A 19,601-nucleotide genomic window follows, 5' to 3' on the forward strand; every position below is an offset into this window, starting at 1 on the left:
GTCTTCCCTGGCTCCGTGTCGTTCCCTTCCTAGGCCTCGTCGTCGTCCACCGCCCTGGTGCTCTCGACGCGGCGTGGTCAACATGGTTAACGACATGCATCTAAAGTGGACTGTACGTGAAGAGGCTGACAGTTGGGTCCACAGCCGCACGCAAGGAAATGCCTCCTTATTACGCGTAAAATAATAATTCCTCCACCTGACATCTGGGACCCATCGAAAGGACCTCTGTATTTCACGAAAAGAACGTTCCCACCGCTAACAGCTCTGCCACAAGAATGGCTACCGGGGATTGCTTGTCCCGGCAGTTTTTTTGCCTTAGCCCATGTATTTACCGGCAGTCCACTTCTCCCGGCAGATTGGTCAAGGCACATGAAACTACAATCGCCGGCAGCTCTATTGCCTGCAAAAGCATGTCTACCCGGTAGTTATTATGCCACTACTCTGATTTCACTACCAAAGTGTTATAGGAAGCCCTAATGTAATACACATTCATTATGTTCAAGCACTCAGGCCAGATCACACAATTTATGCATACACTTCAAAGCAACATATAGGCCTCATCAAAAACCTTAAACTTCATTTAAGAAACATGACAACCATATATATACAGGTTGTGCCACAAAAGGAGCACATATATGTTTCTAGGTGTGCCACACAGTAAAAAATGAAGTGGTGCCACAAAGGGAGAAGTACATATGTTTCTAGGTGCGTCACCCAACCAAAAAGAGCATACAGTGGCTTATGTGCCAAAACAACCACCAAAATGAGCAGCACGTGCCAATGTCACCAGGTTCAACAAACAAGGTACATTACATAACCACTCCATCAACTTAATTGTAGGTCTTGCAAACATTCAACAGCTTGTAGGTGATCCAAGCCTTAACTTGTAGATCATCCAAACCTTCAGAAGCTTGTAGATCACCCAGTGTATCTTTGGCAAACCCGCACAGACCAGAAATTCAAAACAGAGCTCTCATAGCACAATAAAGCTGTTGTAACATAAACATGCTACTAGTACTTGAAGGACAAGATGGCCCAATAAAAATGTAATCTTTACATCATATAAGGGCAAGTGTTCTAAGGCCTTGTTCATTTCCCTTGCTATTGGGCATTGGCGGAAGCAACGAACGCAATGAACCTATTCAGTACGTGGAGTCTAAATCAAGGCTGATGTTGTACAAAGCTCATTCATTGGAGATGAAAAGGATTTGAATCAGACTGATGTACAGTTGTACACAACGCGTTTCATTCTAGTAATAGTAACAAATCAGATATTTCTGTCGTTCCAAACTTGTTTATAGTAACCTGAAGGTTGAGGTTATGACCTACCCATTAAGAAAAGCACCCAACTTGTTGGGCATAAAAATAAGCCACCAACAATAAAAGCGCTCGTTCAAATAATGTGCTTGTAATTAACAGGATAAAATGTTTGCCATGGTCACCTTTGGCAAAATTGCTATTGGATTAAAATGGATGTAGGCTATTTCATTTCTCCTCCGTATTCTCATTTCACCTGATTTTGTTGTTTACTAAAATGACCTAAAATGGATGCAGACTAAAATGGACTAAAATGGATGCAGATTAAAATGTAAGTAGCTAGCTAGCTGGGATGCTTGCTACAAGTACGTACTAATCATCTCTTTTTTTAAGTGATGCATGCAGCCTCATCTTAACAACCATGTACTCCCTCCGTTCCTAAATATTTGTCTTTTTAGAGATTTCAAATGGACTATAACATACGGATGTATATAGACATATTTTAAAGTGTAGATTCACTTATTTTGCTCTGTATGTAGTCACTTGTTGAAATCTCTAGAAAGACAAATATTTAGGAACGGAGGGGGTACGTACTAATCTAGTAGCTCCAGCATGTACGCGATACTACTAGTACACACATGTTGTTTTTTAAGTGTGTGGTTAATTTTCTTTACCACCTCACAGGAAACATCAAATTGTTTTGGTTTCTTAGGGAGTTGCACGTGCAAGTATTCTATACGGCACATGAATACGGGTTCACAAGACCCAAGGGCTCAACAGAGTACAAGAAGTTCAGGTTGGATATATGCCTTACAAAGTGTATTCTCTGCATTCACAGAAAAAAGTGTATTCCCTGCCTCCATTCAAACTTCTCCTCCGAGCATGTTGTAGCCTTTGCTTAGCTGCTAGTGACTACTTGTCATGTCATAATACATGGAACATATAAGAATCAGTGCTTCATGTTATTCTTATGAAATAGTAACTTATATTGAGTAAAAACTAGATTGGAGATAAAGGAACCGTAGAAAACCAACATATTATACTACCTCCGTCTCATAATGTAAGACGTTTTTTGACAATACTTACATTATGGGACAGAGGGAGTACCATTTAAACTCTAGAAGAGTGGTCCACTTTCAGTCTGTCTTGCAGCAAAATGAAAGGAGGCGTAAACAAGTTCTCTAGCTAGTTGTTTTCTTCCATGTAGTAGTATATGTGTGTGATGACAGTTGAACTAGATGATCTCACATCGATCAACCAATGGGGATAAACAGCACAATACAAATACCTTTTTGTCCATGTAGTACTCCCAAAGTGTTTTACTGATTTAGTATTAAGTTGTAGCATCCACTTGTTTAGCACCGAAAGATTATTGAACGTCCTATACTAATAAGACTTACTAGAACATGTTGCAGTCATTTAGAAGTATCCACTGCCATGGTGCATAGATCATTTTAGAAGTTTTGACTGACAGAGAACATATCTAGAGGCCTTTATGTACAATCTAAACTAAAACTGCAAACATTCCATGCTGCTTCCTACCAAGATGTCTGAAGATTAAAACGATAAAATGTTTCGAAGAACTATTCTTGCTTGATTAAATGGAGAAACATTTTAAGTAGTAAGTGCCATGAGTGTGGCAAATCATGAGCATTATGAATTCCTGGAACAAACCTACCACTGCTAGAACCAGTCCCCAATCCTTTCACTGATAGCACCTGCAACAATTTGGAAGCAAAATACAGAGGCAGCAATGAGAAAGACTTGGAGCCCAGTAGTAATTCGGTGGAAGGGAGGGAAAATCTACAGCAATGAGAAGATAAATCGGCAATATCTCGTGAGTTCTCATCCATCAGAAAAGAAGAGTTTCACAACCTTTGTAAGGAAAAGCATACCTGCATCGCGTTTCACCATGACAGATCTGAGCAACATGTTGTACTAGCGTAGTGGGGAGCAGGCACCGCGGTCGCCGTCGGTGTGGTAAGAGACATGGTGGGGAGCCCGATAGCGCTCGTCCGCGTGGAGGGTCGCGGAGAAGAGCAGCGCGATGGCGTGGGGTGGCACGGCTAACTTGAGACAAGAGGCCCGGAGTTCGTCGCCGGATCTCGTGCTGGGGATCAAGGCGACGTCGACCTCAACGCACAGGCGCCGTCGACCTGTCCTAGGGTGGTGCCGCAGGGAGCGAGACGACGTTGACCACGTACACCAGATCCGTGTGGACGGAGGCGAGGCCGATCTCGACGCACCGGCGGCATCGATCTCAGTGGGGGTCACCAGGTCGGCGGAGGGGGTCGGCGGTGGAGGGCGCTGTCGAGGACAGAGGGGCTCTTGTCGGCGGCTGCGGTGGCGGCGGCGGAGGAGGAGGAGGATGGGTCTGGACTCTAGAGGGTTCGATTTGGGCAAGCATTGGGCGGCGGCTATAACTATTTTTGAGCAAAAAAAAAGTCTATCGCGTTTTCTCCCGTGCCAGCGCGCGTATGGGCCCAATTATTTTTGGTCTCGCTCCATGGATAGCCCGGCCGACAGTGGGCCGTGATTTAGTTATGCCGGCAGATTTGATGACCTAAAATGTGGACAATATTTTCGGCAGTGCATGTGTCCTTGCTACTACTAAAGTTCTCCCGGTTCTTCTAAAAAAAAAAACTAAAGTTCTTCCGGCAGTGTTTCCGCCTTTTAAGTACCTCTGCCAGCAGTAACTAGATTCTCGGCAGACAGTTTGCCCTTATTCTAGTATTTCTTTCGACAGTTAATTATCCCCAATCAAGTTTTGTGGTGTGGTGTATCTTCGCACGCGAGTAAATGCCTCTTTATTACGCACAAAAAATGAATACTCTCCCTCCTAGCTGGGACCCAACATAATGGGAGGCTAATTTATGGGCCTATTAAGTTGACGGAGACGGAGGGCTATGTCAACTTAGTCAATATGAATGATTCTAGCTCCAGTGACCGTACGATGTCTATCCAACGGCCGTAGTGCTTCTTCAACCTCTGGTCTTATTGCTCCAGCCGCCCAAAGCAGCGCCGGTCGTGCCGCCTGCTCCTGCCTCCCGTGGCCGGCTGTGCTACCGTGGAGGCCTCACCGCCCCCTACTGCTCCCACAGCTGGCCAGGCCCTGCGGTGACGGCAGGCTCACACCACAGCCGAACAAGTGAACCCTCGTACTCCTGTCCGCGTGGGTTTCCACTGCTGCGTCTTCTCCGGCTCTGTGTCGTCCCCTTCCTAGGCCTCGCCGTCGTCCACCGCCATAATGCTCTCAGCGCGGCGTGGTCAATATGGTCAACGACCAACTTCCATCAGAAGAGTACTGTACATGGAGAGGTTGACAGTTGGGTCCACGGCTGCAGCAAGGAAGTGCCTCCTTATTACGTAGAAAATAATGATTCCTTCATCTGACAGCAAGGACCCACCGGATGGGCCACCGTATTTCCCGAAAAAAACGTTTCCCCCCTGACTGCTGGAACCCACCAGCTACATTTTCGCACGCAAGGAAGTGTGTCCATATTACGGGCAAAAAAATGATTCACCCCCATGATTGCTGGGACCCACCAGCGACATCTTCACACGTAAGGAAGTGCCTAACAATCGGGACACACCTGGTCAAAGCGTACGTAGCATTGTCATTCTGGTCGCGAACGTGTACGTACATACTGTTCGATGTAGAGGCGCGCACGTGTCGTGGTAGAGGCGCGCACGTGTCATACTAGAGGCGCGCATGTAGCATGTACACATACGTACAACGGCCAGGGTGCAAGAAAGTAAATACGGCCACGTACGTATATACGGGCGGGGTCTCGAACGCCTACTCGCGCATACGTACGGTCAGGGCTCCTGTATATGACTGGGTCGGAACGGAGAAACTGCGTCGTCGTCGTGTTCATGGGGAGGCAACGGAAAGCGTCGTGTTCATCGGGAGGCAACGAAACGCGTGTTGTTCATCGGGAGCCAACCGGCTTGGACGGAACAGCCGATGGAAACGAGGCCTGGCGAATCGGAGAACGGAGGAAACAGCCTTGTGTTCGACCGGCCACCGTCGAACGGGAACCTGTTCATCGGGAGGGGTCTGGCGTACCGCAAAACGGAGGAAACAGACTTCTCTTGGACCTCCTACGGTCGAAATGGGGTCCTGTTGATAGGGAGGGGTGTGGCGTACCGCAAAACGGAGGAAATAGACTTGTGTTGGAGCGCTACGGTCGAAATAGGGTCCTATTCATCGGGAGGGGTGTGGCATACCACAAAACGGGACTCCACGGAATATTGTTCATCTTCACCGTCGACTGCCTCCATGGGCTACTGTTCATCAACCGTCGACTGCCTCCACGGGCTACTGTTCATCCACCGTCGACCTCCTCCAGCCTCCACCTGCGACTGTTCATCCACGGGCTCATGTTCATCCAGCCTCCACCGCACGCTCCTCCACCGGCTACTATTCAACCAGCCCTCTCCATGGGGTCCTGTTCAACCACCCCTCCATCGGCTACTGTTCATCCAGCCCTCCACCGGCTACTGTTCAACCAGCCCTCCACCGGGCTACTGTTCAACCAGCCCTCCAGGGGGGTCATGTTCGTCCAGCCCTCCACGGGGTCATGTTCATCCACCGGCTCGATCGCTCGGGGTCCTGTTCATCCAGCGGCAATGGCCTCTACTACCACGGGTTCCTGTTCATCCAACCCCCACCAGGAACTGTTCATCCAACCCCCCCCAACAATGCTCACTATTCATCCAGAGGCAGCATCAACCTGCTTCAGTTAGTAACAGTAGTGAAGGAATCACTCGAGTTCAATTAACAGCAAGGGGTCGATCGATCGCTCGGGTTCAGTAACGCGTAGCCTGTAGTGCAATCGCTCGGGTTCAGTTAGAGCCCAACGCCTCGCTCGGGTTTAGTTAGAGCCCAACGCCTCGCACACACGCGCGTACGTACAAGAGAAACGCGCATCGCTCGACCCTCGACCATCCACCGTAACCGGGAACACCCCGATATTTTCCTCGCCCTCGCTTCTACCATGGTTTTTTCCGTCATGGACTGCCCAAAGAATGTCATGCAACTGCATCTCCGGCCCGCCCAGGACGAAAAGCCCATTTGCTGTCATGATTTTTTGTCATAGAAATAGGACCCCACCACATCTATGATGATATCGGGTTTTGTCACAATTGTCGTCATAGAAGTGTCATAAGTATGACAGAAAAAATTCATTCGGCCCAAAATGTTACGGATGTGTCTTTTTTGTAGTGTTAGTTTCTTTTGTTGAGCTTTCATACATTTATAGCTCTAGTGCCTCCGTAGCATGGCAATCCCTACTCACTCACATTGATATCTATTGATGGGCATCTCCATAGCCCATTAATATGCCTAGTTGATGTGAGACCATCTTCCTCCTTTTGGTCTTCTCCACAACCACCATTCTATTCCCCCTATAGTGCTATGGCCATGGCTCACGCTCATGTATTGCGTGAAAGTTGAAAAAGTTTGAGAATACTAAAGTATAAAACAATTGCTTGGCTTGTCATCGGGGTTGTGCATGATCTGAATATTTTGTGTGACGAATATGGAGCATAGCCAAACTATATGATTTTGAAGGGATGAACTTTCTTTGGCCATGTTATTTTGAGAAGACATGATTACTTTGTTAGTATGCTTGAAGTATTATTATTTTTATGTCAATATTAAACTTTTGTCTTGAATCTTTTGGATCTGAACATTCATGCCACAATAAAGAAAATTACATTTATAATTATGTTAGGTAGCATTCCACATCAAAAATTCTGTTTTTATCATTTACCTACTCGAGGACAAGAAGGAATTAAGCTTGGGGATGTTTGATACGTCTCCAACGTATCTATAATTTTTTATTGTTCCATGCTATTATATTATCTGTTTTGGATGTTTAATGGGCTTTAATATGCTCTTTTATATTATTTTGTGACTAACCAATTAACCGGAGGCCCAGTGCCAGTTTCTGTTTTTTTGCCTATTTTAGAGTTTCACAGAAAAGAAATACCAAACGGAGTCCAAACGGAATGAAACCTTCATGATGATCTTTCTTGGACCGAAAGCAATCCAGAAGACTTGGAGTCGAAGTCAGGAACTCCACGAGGTGGCCACGAGGCAGGAGGGCGCGCCCAGGGGGTAGGCGCGCCCCCACCCTCGTGGGCCCCTCGTAGCTCCACCGACGTACTTATTTCACCTATATATACTCTTATACCCTAGATCGATCGCAGAGAGCCACGAAACCACTTTTCCACCGCCGCAACATTCTGTACCTATGAGATCCCATCTTGGGGCCTTTTCCAGCGATCTGCCAGAGGGGGAATCGATCACGGAGGGCTTATACATCAACACCATTGCCTCTCCGATGAAGCGTGAGTAGTTTACCGCAGACCTTTGGGTCCATAGTTATTAGCTAGATGGCTTCTTCTCTCTCTTTGATTCTCAATACAAAGTTCTCCTCGATGTTCTTGGAGATCTATTCGATGTAATACTCTTTTGCGGTGTGTTTGCCAAGATCTGATCAATTGTGGGTTTATGAATAAGATTATCTATGAATATTATTTGGTTCTTCTCTGAATTCTTATATGCATGATTTGATATCTTCGCAAGTCTCTTCGAATTATCGGTTTAGTTTGGCCTACTAGATTGATCTTTCTTGCAATGGGAGAAGTGCTTAGCTTTGGGTTCAATCTTGCGGTGTCCTTTTCCAATGACAGTAGGGGCAGCAGGTCACGTATTGTATTGTTGCCATCGAGGATAAAAAGATGGGGTTTATATCATATTGCTTGAGTTTATCCCTCTACATCATGTCATCTTGCTTAATGCATTACTCTGTTCTTATGAACTTAATACTATAGATGCTTGCTGGATAGCGGTTGATGTGTGGAGTAATAGTAGTAGATGCAGAATCATTTCGATCTACTTGACATGGACGTGATGCCTATATTCATGATCATTGCCTTAGATATCTTCATAACTATGCGCTCTTATATCAATTGCCACTACTAGGAAAAGGCCTACTAATGGCGCATCACTGGTGCGCCATTAGTATCACGCCACTAGTATTTATTACTAATGGCGCACCATTGGTGTGCCATTAGTATCTGGTATACTAATGGCGCACCACCCAGTGCGCCATTAGTATATAACACCATGCGCCATTAGTATGCCTCCCAGGGGCCATATTTAACCATGTGCTTTGGCACACTAATGGCGCACTGCGGATGGATACGCCATAGATGCGCCATTAGTATACTTGGCATACTAATGGCGCACTGTTTGGCGATGCGCCATTAGTATACTTTGGCATACTAATGGCGCACTCTGTAGTGATGCGCCATTAGTATGAATATTAGGTTTTTTTTACTTTTCTGATTTTTGCATAGGTTACAAAATATATTATTTGATAGAATATAGACAGTAGCACACAGCAATAGCAGATTCATCGAATACAATAGAAGATTAGTCTCCGAATACAATTCATCATATTAGTCTCCGAATTCAAAAGACCGAACAAAGATAAAACATTACAAGTCTCGAGACCGCGAGTATCGAGTTTGTCAGAAGTAATACTAATCCTAACAAGTCCTACTAATCATCATCATAAAACTTCTACTCGTTATTAATAACAAGTCATACGATCATCATCTTGATAGTCATCGAACCAACCCTACTTAATTGTTCTTAGCACATGATTATCAGTATTAGGCAGGACCTAAATACCCTATTTAAGCTAAAATAGCATAAAACAATAAAGACCCTGACTCTCCATTATCCTACGCTCATAATTCAAAACTACATCATTTAGGGTTTGTCGACACCGAGGCATCCTAAAAGCTAAGCTTTTATCATTTAGGGTTTGTCGATGCCGAGGCACCCTAAAAGCTTAAGCTTTCATCATTTAGGTTCTTATCGACACCGAGGCACCCTAAAAGCCAAGGTTTTATCATTTAGGGTTTGTCGATGCCGAGGCACCCTAAAAGCCTAAGCTTTCATCATTTAGGTTCTTATCGACACCGAGGCACCCTAAAACCTATGGTTTAATGCAACAAGAATAAAGGGGTAGTTGATCCTACTTAATTAAGTACTAAGATACCCCGGCCCATGCATTAGTCACAAGTACCCCATATGTCCTATTTTTAGCAAAGTCATGCTAAAATTCACGGAAAATTTCAGCATGACCTTTGCTGAAAATAGGACATATGGAGTACCCGAATTTGCCAGAACAGAAGTTAATCGACATTCCAGCAAACTCAAGGGCCTCTTGGGGTACCTGCAAATTCATCACGACACGATGGTCGGAGACAAAACCCAGCAAACTAGCAAAGTTACTGACGTGTTTACAGAAATTGTTTTCTGTAAAAGATGATCATCATCTTTACAAGTCTTTCTCAATGTGATCACAAGTAATTCAGAGGCATCACAAGTAATTCCCTGTCCATTTGTCCCTCCCCAACTAGATACTAGAGTAGCACTGTTGATGCCCTGTTATTGTTGAAATTTATGACAGTATATACAACAACTTATCCTAAATGTGGCTAGAACTGCAGATTTACAAATTAAAGGACACAAACTCAAGCAAGCTTCTTGAACAATACCCTGACAGAAAACATAGGACAAGCAATGAATTTCTATAACCAGTAAGAACAAGGGGATGATTTTAGCAAGTTAAGTGCAGCTCTAGCACCCTGTGCATGAAATGTATCATGTATCAAACCATCAATTAACTGCTGAACCTAATTGGCTACTACTCCCTAATGCACTCCAGGTTGTCAAAGTATAGCACAGGAGCAACGATATTAAACCTAGTGGCACTACTGAACCTAATTGAACCTAGGCAATACTCCAACTAAATGATGGACCATTCATGTTCTATCTCACTACTAAACCCCAAGAGAAAAATTCGGTAACAAATGGAGTAACAGATTAACAAATTACAATACACAAGAACTAAACTTTGGTTAACTGAATGCATTAGCTACTGAGTTGTCCAGATTAACAAACTACAGTGCACAAATCGCATGTCATAATCAGTAACAAAATTCAGATTAACAGATTACTTCCATATGTCAATTTTAGAAGAAAAGGAACGAATTACTAGCATTGCATCTCTACTGAACTGAACATGTGGCAAATGACAAATGCTGTCTCATGTTGAACAAATGGCATGAAAGACATTGTCTGTCTAAACCTAGGAACACAGTCATTACTGTCTGTCTATCTAAACCTAATTGAACCTAGGCATTACTGTCTGTCTAAACCTAGTGCACAAACCTAATTGAACCTAATTGAACCTATGAACAAATGGCACTACTGAACCTAATTGAACCTAGGCATTATTGTATGTCTAAACCTAGTGCACAAACCTGAAGTGTTGAGACACAAGACACGATCGAGGGGAGGGAGGGATGGAATGGGGAGGAAGGGTGGAGAGGGAGGAAGGAGGAAAGAGGAGAGGTACCTGGCGGGCACGGCCGGTCGCCGGAGGGGTCGGGGTCGGGGTTGGGGTCGGGGTCGGCGGCGGCGGTGGCGTCGAAGGGATGGCTCGAGGCGTCCGAGCTCGTCCGGGTCCTCGTAGTCGAAGAGGAAGACGACGAGGGACCGACGCGGGGAGGCTGTGTTGGGTTTCGTAGTAATTTCAAAAAAATTCCTACGCACACGCAAGATCATGTGATGCATAGCAACGAGAGGGGAGAGTGTTGTCTACGTACCCACGCAGACCGACTGCGGAAGCGATGACACAACGTAGAGGAAGTAGTCGTACGTCTTCACGATCCAACCGATCAAGCACCGAAACTACGGCACCTCCGAGTTCGAGCACACGTTCAGCTCGATGACGATCCCCGGACTCCGATCCAGCAAAGTGTCGGGGAAGAGTTCCGTCAGCATGACGGCGTGGTGACGATCTTGATGCACTATAGCAGCAGGGCTTCGCCTAAACTCCGCTACAGTATTATCGAGGACTATGGTGGCAGGGGGCACCGCACACGGCTAAGGAATAGATCACGTGGATCAACTTGTGTGTTCTAGGGTGCCTTTGCCTCAGTATATAAAGGACTAGAGGGGGGAGGCTGGCCGGCCAAGGTGTGGCGCGCCAGGAGAGTCCTACTCCCTCTGGGAGTAGGATTCCCCCCCCAATCCTAGTTGGAATAGGACTCCTTGAGGGGGGAAAGAGAGAGAGGGGGGCCGGCCACCTCTCCTAGTCCTAATAGGACTAGGGGAAGGGGGGAGGCGCGCGGCCACCTTGGGCTGCCCCTTTCTCCTTTCCACTAAGGCCCATCAAGGCCCATATGGTTCCCGGGGGGTTCCGGTAACCTCCCGGTACTCCGGTAAAATCCCGATTTCACCCGGAACACTTCCGATATCCAAACATAGGCTTCCAATATATCAATCTTTATGTCTCGACCATTTCGAGACTCCTCGTCATGTTCGTGATCACATCCGGGACTCCGAACAACCTTCGGTACATCAAAATGCATAAACTCATAATATAACTGTCATCGTAACCTTAAGCGTGCGGACCCTACGGGTTCGAGAACAATGTAGACATGACCGAGACACGTCTCCGGTCAATAACCAATAGCGGGACCTGGATGCCCATATTGGCTCCTACATATTCTACGAAGATCTTTATCGGTCAGACCGCATAACAACATACGTTGTTCCCTTTGTCATCGGTATGTTACTTGCCCGAGATTCGATCATCGGTATTCCAATACCTAGTTCAATCTCGTTACCGGCAAGTCTCTTTACTCGTTCTGTAATACATCATCCCGCAACTAACTCATCTAGTTGCAATGCTTGCAAGGCTTTAAGTGATGTGCATTACCGAGAGGGCCCAGAGATACCTCTCCGACAATCGGAGTGACAAATCCTAATCTCGAAATACGCCAACCCAACATCTACCTTTGGAGACACCTGTAATGCTCCTTTATAATCACCCAGTTACGTTGTGACGTTTGGTAGCACCCAAAGTGTTCCTCCGGCAAACGGGAGTTGCATAATCTCATAGTCATAGGAACATGTATAAGTCATGAAGAAAGCAATAGCAACATACTAAACGATCGGTGCTAAGCTAATGGAATGGGTCATGTCAATCAGATCATTCTCTTAATGATGTGATCCCGTTAATCAAATAACAACTCATTGTTCATGGTTAGGAAACATAACCATCTTTGATTAACGAGCTAGTCAAGTAGAGGCATACTAGTGACACTTTGTTTGTCTATGTATTCACACATGTATTATGTTTCCGGTTAATACAATTCTAGCATGAATAATAAACATTTATCATGATTATAAGGAAATAAATAATAACTTTATTATTGCCTCTAGGGCATATTTCCTTCAGTCTCCCACTTGCACTAGAGTCAATAATCTAGATTACACTGTAATGATTCTAACACCCATGGAGCCTTGGTGCTGATCATGTTTTGCTCGTGGAAGAGGCTTAGTCAATGGGTCTGCAACATTCAGATCCGTATGTATCTTGCAAATCTCTATGTCTCCCACCTGGACTAGATCCCGGATGGAATTGAAGCGTCTCTTGATGTGCTTGGTTCTCTTGTGAAATCTGGATTCCTTTGCCAAGGCAATTGCACCAGTATTGTCACAAAAGATTTTCATTGGACCCGATGCACTAGGTATGACACCTAGATCGGATATGAACTCCTTCATCCAGACTCCTTCTTTCGCTGCTTCCGAAGCAGCTATGTACTCCGCTTCACATGTAGATCCCGCTACGACGCTTTTTTTAGAACTGCACCAACTGACAGCTCCACCGTTTAATGTAAACACATATCCGGTTTGCGATTTAGAATCGTCCGGATCAGTGTCAAAGCTTGCATCAACGTAACCTTTTACGACGAGCTCTTTGTCACCTCCATATACGAGAAGCATATCCTTAGTCCTTTTCAGGTATTTCAGGATGTTCTTGACCACTGTCCAGTGATCCACTCCTGGATTACTTTGGTACCTCCCTGCTAGACTTATAGCAAGGCACACATCAGGTCTGGTACACAGCATTGCATACATGATAGATCCTATTGCTGATGCATAGGGAACATCTTTCATATTCTCTCTATCTTCTGCAGTGGTTGGGCATTGAGTCTTACTCAATTTCACACCTTGTAACACAGGCAAGAATCCTTTCTTTGCTTGATCCATTTTGAACTTCTTCAAAATTTTGTCAAGGTATGTTGTTTGCGAAAGTCCAATTAAGTGTCTTGATCTATCTCTATAGATCTTAATGCCTAATATGTAAGAAGCTTCACCGAGGTCTTTCATTGAAAAACTCTTATTCAAGTATCCTTTTATGCTATCCAAAAATTCTATATTACAGAGCTCCCACTCACTTTCTTGTAAATACAGGCTTCTCCAAAAGTCTGTATAAAACCAAATGCTTTGATCACACTATCAAAACGTTTATTCCAACTCCGAGAGGCTTGCACCAGTCCATAAATGGATCACTGGAGCTTGCACACTTTGTTAGCTCCCTTTGGATCGATAAAACCTTCTGGTTGCATCATATACAACTCTTCTTCCAGAAATCCATTCAGGAATGCAGTTTTGACATCCATCTGGCAAATTTCATAATCATATAATGTGGCAATTGCTAACATGATTCAGACAGACTTAAGCATCGCTACGGGTGAGAAGGTCTCATCGTAGTCAATCCCTTGAACTTGCCGAAAACCTTTCGCGACAAGTCGAGCTTTGTTGACAGTAATATTTCCGTCAGCGTCAGTCTTCTTCTTGAAGATCCATTTATTCTCAATTGCTTGCCGATCAACGGGCAAGTCAACCAAAGTCCACTTTGTTCTCATACATGGATCCCATCTCAGATTTCATGGCTTCAAGCCACTTTGCGGAATCTGGGCTCACCATCGCTTCTTCATAGTTCGTAGGTTCATCATGATCTAGTAGCATGACTTCCAGAACGGGATTACTGTACCACTCTGGTGCGGATCTTACTCTGGTTGATCTACGAGGTTCAGTAGTATCTTGTTCTGAATTTTCATGATCATCATCATTAGCTTCCTCACTAACTGGTGTAGGTGTCATAGAAACAGTTTTCTGTGATGTACTACTTTCCAATAAGGGAGTAGGTACAGTTACCTCGTCAAGTTCTACTTTCCTCCCACTCACTTCTTTCGAGAGAAACTCCTTCTCCAAAAAGTTTCCGAATTTAGCAACAAAAGTCTTGCCTTCGGATCTGTGATAGAAGGTGTATCCAATAGTTTCCTTTGGATATCCTATGAAGACACATTTCTCCGATTTGGGTTCGAGCTTATCAGGTTGAAGCTTTTTCACATAAGCATTGCAGCCCCAAACTTTTAGAAACGACAACTTTGGTTTCTTGCCAAACCACAGTTCATAAGGCGTCGTCTCAACGGATTTTGATGGTGCCCTATTTAACGTGAATGCGGCCGTCTCTAGAGCGTATCCCCAAAACGATAGCGGTAAATCAGCAAGAGACATCATAGATCGCACCATATCCAGTAAAGTACGATTACGACGTTCGGACACACCATTACGCTGAGGTGTTCCGGGTGGCGTGAGTTGCGAAACTATTCCATAATTTTTCAAATGTACACCAAACTCGTAACTCAAATATTCTCCTCCACGATCGGATCGCAGAAACTTTATTTTCTTGTTACGATGATTTTCAACTTCACTCTGAAATTCTTTGAACTTTTCAAATGTTTTAGACTTATGTTTCATTAAGTAGATATACCCATATCTGCTTAAATCATCTGTGAAGGTGAGAAAATAACGATATCCACCACGAGCCTCAATATTCATTGGACCACATACATCTGTATGTATGATTTCCAACAAATATGTTGCTCTCTCCATAGTTCCGGAGAACGGCGTTTTGGTCATCTTGCCTATGAGGCACGGTTCACAAGTACCAAGTGATTCATAATCAAGTGGTTCCAAAAGTCCATCAGAATGGAGTTTCTTCATGCGCTTTACACCGATATGACCTAAACGGCAGTGCCACAAATAAGTCGCACTATCATTATCAACTCTGCATCTTTTGGCTTCAACATTATGAATATGTGTGTTACTACTATCGAGATCCAACAAGAATAGACCACTCTTCAAGGGTGCATGACCATAAAAGATATTACTCATATAAATAGAACAACCATTATTCTCTGATTTAAATGAATAACCGTCTCGCATCAAACAAGATCCAGATATAATGTTCATGCTTAACGCTGGCACCAAATAACAATTATTTAGGTCTAATACTAATCCCGAAGGTAGATGTAGAGGTAGCATGCCGACTGCGATCACATCGACTTTGGAACCGTTTCCCACGCGCATCGTCACCTCGTCCTTAACCAATCTTCGCTTAATCCGTAGTCCCTGTTTCGAGTTGCAAATATTAGCAACAGAACCAGTATCAAATACCCAGGTGCTACTGCGAGCATTAGTAAGGTACACATCAATAACATGTATATCACATATACCTTTGTTCACCTTGCCATCCTTCTTATCCATCAAATACTTGGGCAGTTCCGCTTCCAGTGACTAGTCTGCTTGCAATAGAAGCACTCAGTTTCAGGCTTAGGTCCAGGTTTGGGTTTCTTCTCTTGAGTAGCAACTTGCTTGCTGCTCTTTTTTGAAGTTCCCCTTCTTCTTCCCTTTGCCCTTTTTCTTGAAACTAGTGGTCTTGTTGACCATCAACACTTGATGCTCCTTCTTGATTTCTACCTCCGCAGCTTTCAGCATCGCGAAGAGCTCGGGAATAGTCTTGTTCATCCCTTGCATATTATAGTTCATCACGAAGCTCTTGTAGCTTGGTGGCAGTGATTGAAGAATTCTGTCAGTGACGCAATCATCTGGAAGATTAACTCCCAATTGAATCAAGTGATTATTATACCCAGACATTTTGAGTATATGCTCACTGACAGAACTGTTCTCCTCCATCTTGCAGCTATAGAACTTATTGGAGACTTCATATCTCTCAATCCGGGCATTTGCTTGAAATATTAACTTCAACTCCTGAAACATCTCATATGCTCCATGACGTTCAAAGCGTCGTTGAAGTCCCGATTCTAAGCCGTAAAGCATGGCACACTGAACTATCGAGTAGTCATCAGCTTTGCTCTGCCAGACGTTCATAACATCCGTCGTTGCTCCTGCAGTAGGCCTGGCACCCAGCGGTGCTTCCAGGACGTAATTCTTCTGTGCAGCAATGAGGATAATCCTCAAGTTACGGACCCAATCCGTGTAATTGCTACCATCATCTTTCAACTTTGCTTTCTCAAGGAACGCATTAAAATTCAACGGAACAACAGCACGAGCCATCTATCTACAATCAAACATAAACAAGCAAGATACTAATCAGGTACTAAGTTTCATGATAAATTTAAGTTCAGTTAATCAAGTTAATTAAAGAACTCCCACTTAGATAGACATCCCTCTAATCCTCTAAGTGATTACGTGATCCAAATCAACTAAACCATAACCGATCATCACGTGAGATGGAGTAGTTTTCAATGGTGAACATCGTTATGTTGATCATATCTACTATATGATTCACGCTCGACCTTTCGGTCTCCGTGTCCCGAGGCCATATCTGTATATGCTTGGCTCGTCAAGTATAACCTGAGTATTCCGCGTGTGCAACTGTTTTGCACCCGTTGTATTTGAACGTAGAACCTATCACACCCGATCATCACGTGGTGTCTCAGCACGAAGAACTTTCGCAACGGTGCATACTCAGGGAGAACACTTCTTGATAATTTAGTGAGAGACCATCTTATAATGCTACCGTCAATCAAAGCAAGATAAGATGCATAAAAAGGATAAACATCACATGCAATCAATATAAGTGATATGATATGGCCATCATCATCTTGTGCTTGTGATCTCCATCTCCGAAGCACCGTCGTGATCACCATCGTCACTGGCGTGACACCTTGATCTCCATCGTAGCATCGTTGTCGTCTCGCCAAGCTTATGCTTCCACGACTATCACTACCGCTTAGTAATAAAGTAAAGCATTACATCGCGATTTCATTTCATACAATAAAGCGACAACCATATGGCTCCTGCCAGTTGCCGATAACTCAGTTACAAAACATGATCATCTCATATAATAAAATTTAGCATCATGTCTTGACCATATCACATCACAACATGCCCTGCAAAAACAAGTTAGACGTCCTCTACTTTGTTGTTGCAAGTTTTACGTGGCTGCTACGGGCTTAAGCAAGAACCAATATCACCTACGCATCAAAACCACAACGATAGTTTGTCAAATAGACTCCGTTTTAACCTTCGCAAGGACCGGGCGTAGCCATACTCGGTTCAACTAAAGTTGGAGAGACAGTCGCCCGCAAGCCACCTATGTGCAAAGCACTTCGGGGGAACCGGTCTCGCGTAAGCGTACGCGTAAGGTTGGTCCGGGTCGTCTCGTCCAACAATGCCGCTGAACCAAAGTATGACATGCTGGTAGGCAGTATGACTTATATCGCCCACAACTCACTTGTGTTCTACTCGTGCATATAACATCAACATAAATAACCTAGGCTCGGATGCCACTGTTGGGTTTCGTAGTAATTTCAAAAAATTTCCTACGCACACGCAAGATCATGTGATGCATAGCAACGAGAGGGGAGAGTGTTGTCTACATACCCACGCAGACCGACTGCGGAAGCGATGACACAACATAGAGGAAGTAGTCGTACGTCTTCACGATCCAACCGATCAAGCACCGAAACTACGACACCTCCGAGTTCGAGCACACATTCAGCTCGATGACGATCCCCGGACTCCGATCCAACAAAGTGTCGGGGAAGAGTTCTGTCAGCATGACGGCGTGGTGACGATCTTGATGCACTACAGCAGCAGGGCTTCGCCTAAACTCCGCTACAGTATTATCGAGGACTATGGTGGCAGGGGGCACCGCACACGGCTAAGGAATAGATCACGTGGATCAACTTGTGTGTTCTAGGGTGCCTTTGCCTCAGTATATAAAGGACTAGAGGGGGGAGGCTGGCCGGCCAAGGTGTGGCGCGCCAGGAGAGTCCTACTCCCTCTGGGAGTAGGATTCCCCCCCCAATCCTAGTTGGAATAGGACTCCTTGAGGGGGGAAAGAGAGAGAGGGGGGCCGGCCACCTCTCCTAGTCCTAATAGGACTAGGGGAAGGGGGGAGGCGCGCGGCCACCTTGGGCTGCCCCTTTCTCCTTTCCACTAAGGCCCATCAAGGCCCATATGGTTCCCGGGGGGTTCCGGTAACCTCCCGGTACTCCGGTAAAATCCCGGGGGGGGGGGGGGGGGGGGGGGGGGGGGGGGGGGGGGGGGGGGGGGGGGGGGGGGGGGGGACTGGATCTGGCGAGAGGGAAGGACGAAGGGGTCGGGCGAGTTGGAGCTAGGGGGAAGATTACTAATGGCGCACCCCCGAGCGGTGCGCCATTAGAATGTTATTATTATTATTTTTATTAGAATGTTTTTATTATTTTTATACTAATGGCGCACCGTGGCACAGTGCACCATTACTAGTTTAAACTAGTAATGGCGCACTATGCAACGGTGCGCCATTAGTAGTTTTGCAAAAAAGTAAAAAAGTACAGTAGTGGCGCACTCTATGGATGGTGCGCCATTAGTAGTTCTAACTACTAATGGCGCACTCTGCCCGGATGCGCCATTAGTATGTTTGAAAAAATGAAAAAAACATTTTGTTACTAGTGGCGCACCGTGTGCCTGGTGCGCCATTAGTGTCATTTCCATCTATATCCCTTTTCCTAGTAGTGTGCTCGGCAGTAATTTGTTCACCCACTGCAATACATGCTATTTTGAGAGAAGCCACTAGTGAAACCTATGGCCCCCGGGTCTCTTTCTTATTATATTGCATCTCTTTTATTTACAACGCATCTCGTTTACTATTTTGCAATCTTTACTTTCCAATCTATACAACAAAAACACCAAAAATATTTACTTTACTATCTTTATTAGATCTCACTTTTGCGAGTGGCCATGAAGGGATTGACAACCCCTTTATCGCGTTGGTTGCAAGGTTCTTGATTGTTTGTGTAGGTACTAGGTGACTTGTGCATTGTCTCCTACTGGATTGATACCTTGGTTCTCAAAACTGAGGGAAATACTTATGCTACTTTGCTGCATCACCCTTTCCTCTTCAAGGGAAAACCAACGCATGCTTAAGAGGTAGCAGGGAGCATCATGGAGTTGGCAATGGAGATAGGTTGGTGATGACGAAGATCGAAGATCCCCCTCTCTGGAGCCCCAAACGGACTCCAGATCTGCCCTCCCTAGGAAGAACAGGGCTTGCTGGCGGCTCCGTCTCGTGGATCGCGATAATTCTTTCTCCTTTATTTTTTTC

General features: G+C 45.0%; 1 long non-coding RNA gene across 2 annotated transcripts; it reads right to left on the minus strand.

The window, feature by feature from the left end:
* Window positions 1-557: 557 nt before the first annotated feature.
* LOC125508995 lies at window positions 558-3,669 on the minus strand. 2 transcript variants are annotated; one of them, XR_007283901.1, is made up of 2 exons: window positions 3,153-3,669; window positions 558-2,975 (listed from the first exon to the last, which is right to left on the minus strand). It is a non-coding gene; the product is annotated as an uncharacterized LOC125508995 (long non-coding RNA). The 2 variants fall into 2 exon arrangements; XR_007283902.1 differs by having other exon boundaries at window positions 558-3,060.
* Between the last annotated feature and the right edge of the window lie 15,932 nt (window positions 3,670-19,601).

Source organism: Triticum urartu, chromosome 5, assembly GCF_003073215.2.
Source record: "Triticum urartu cultivar G1812 chromosome 5, Tu2.1, whole genome shotgun sequence".
Lineage (NCBI taxonomy): Eukaryota > Viridiplantae > Streptophyta > Magnoliopsida > Poales > Poaceae > Triticum > Triticum urartu.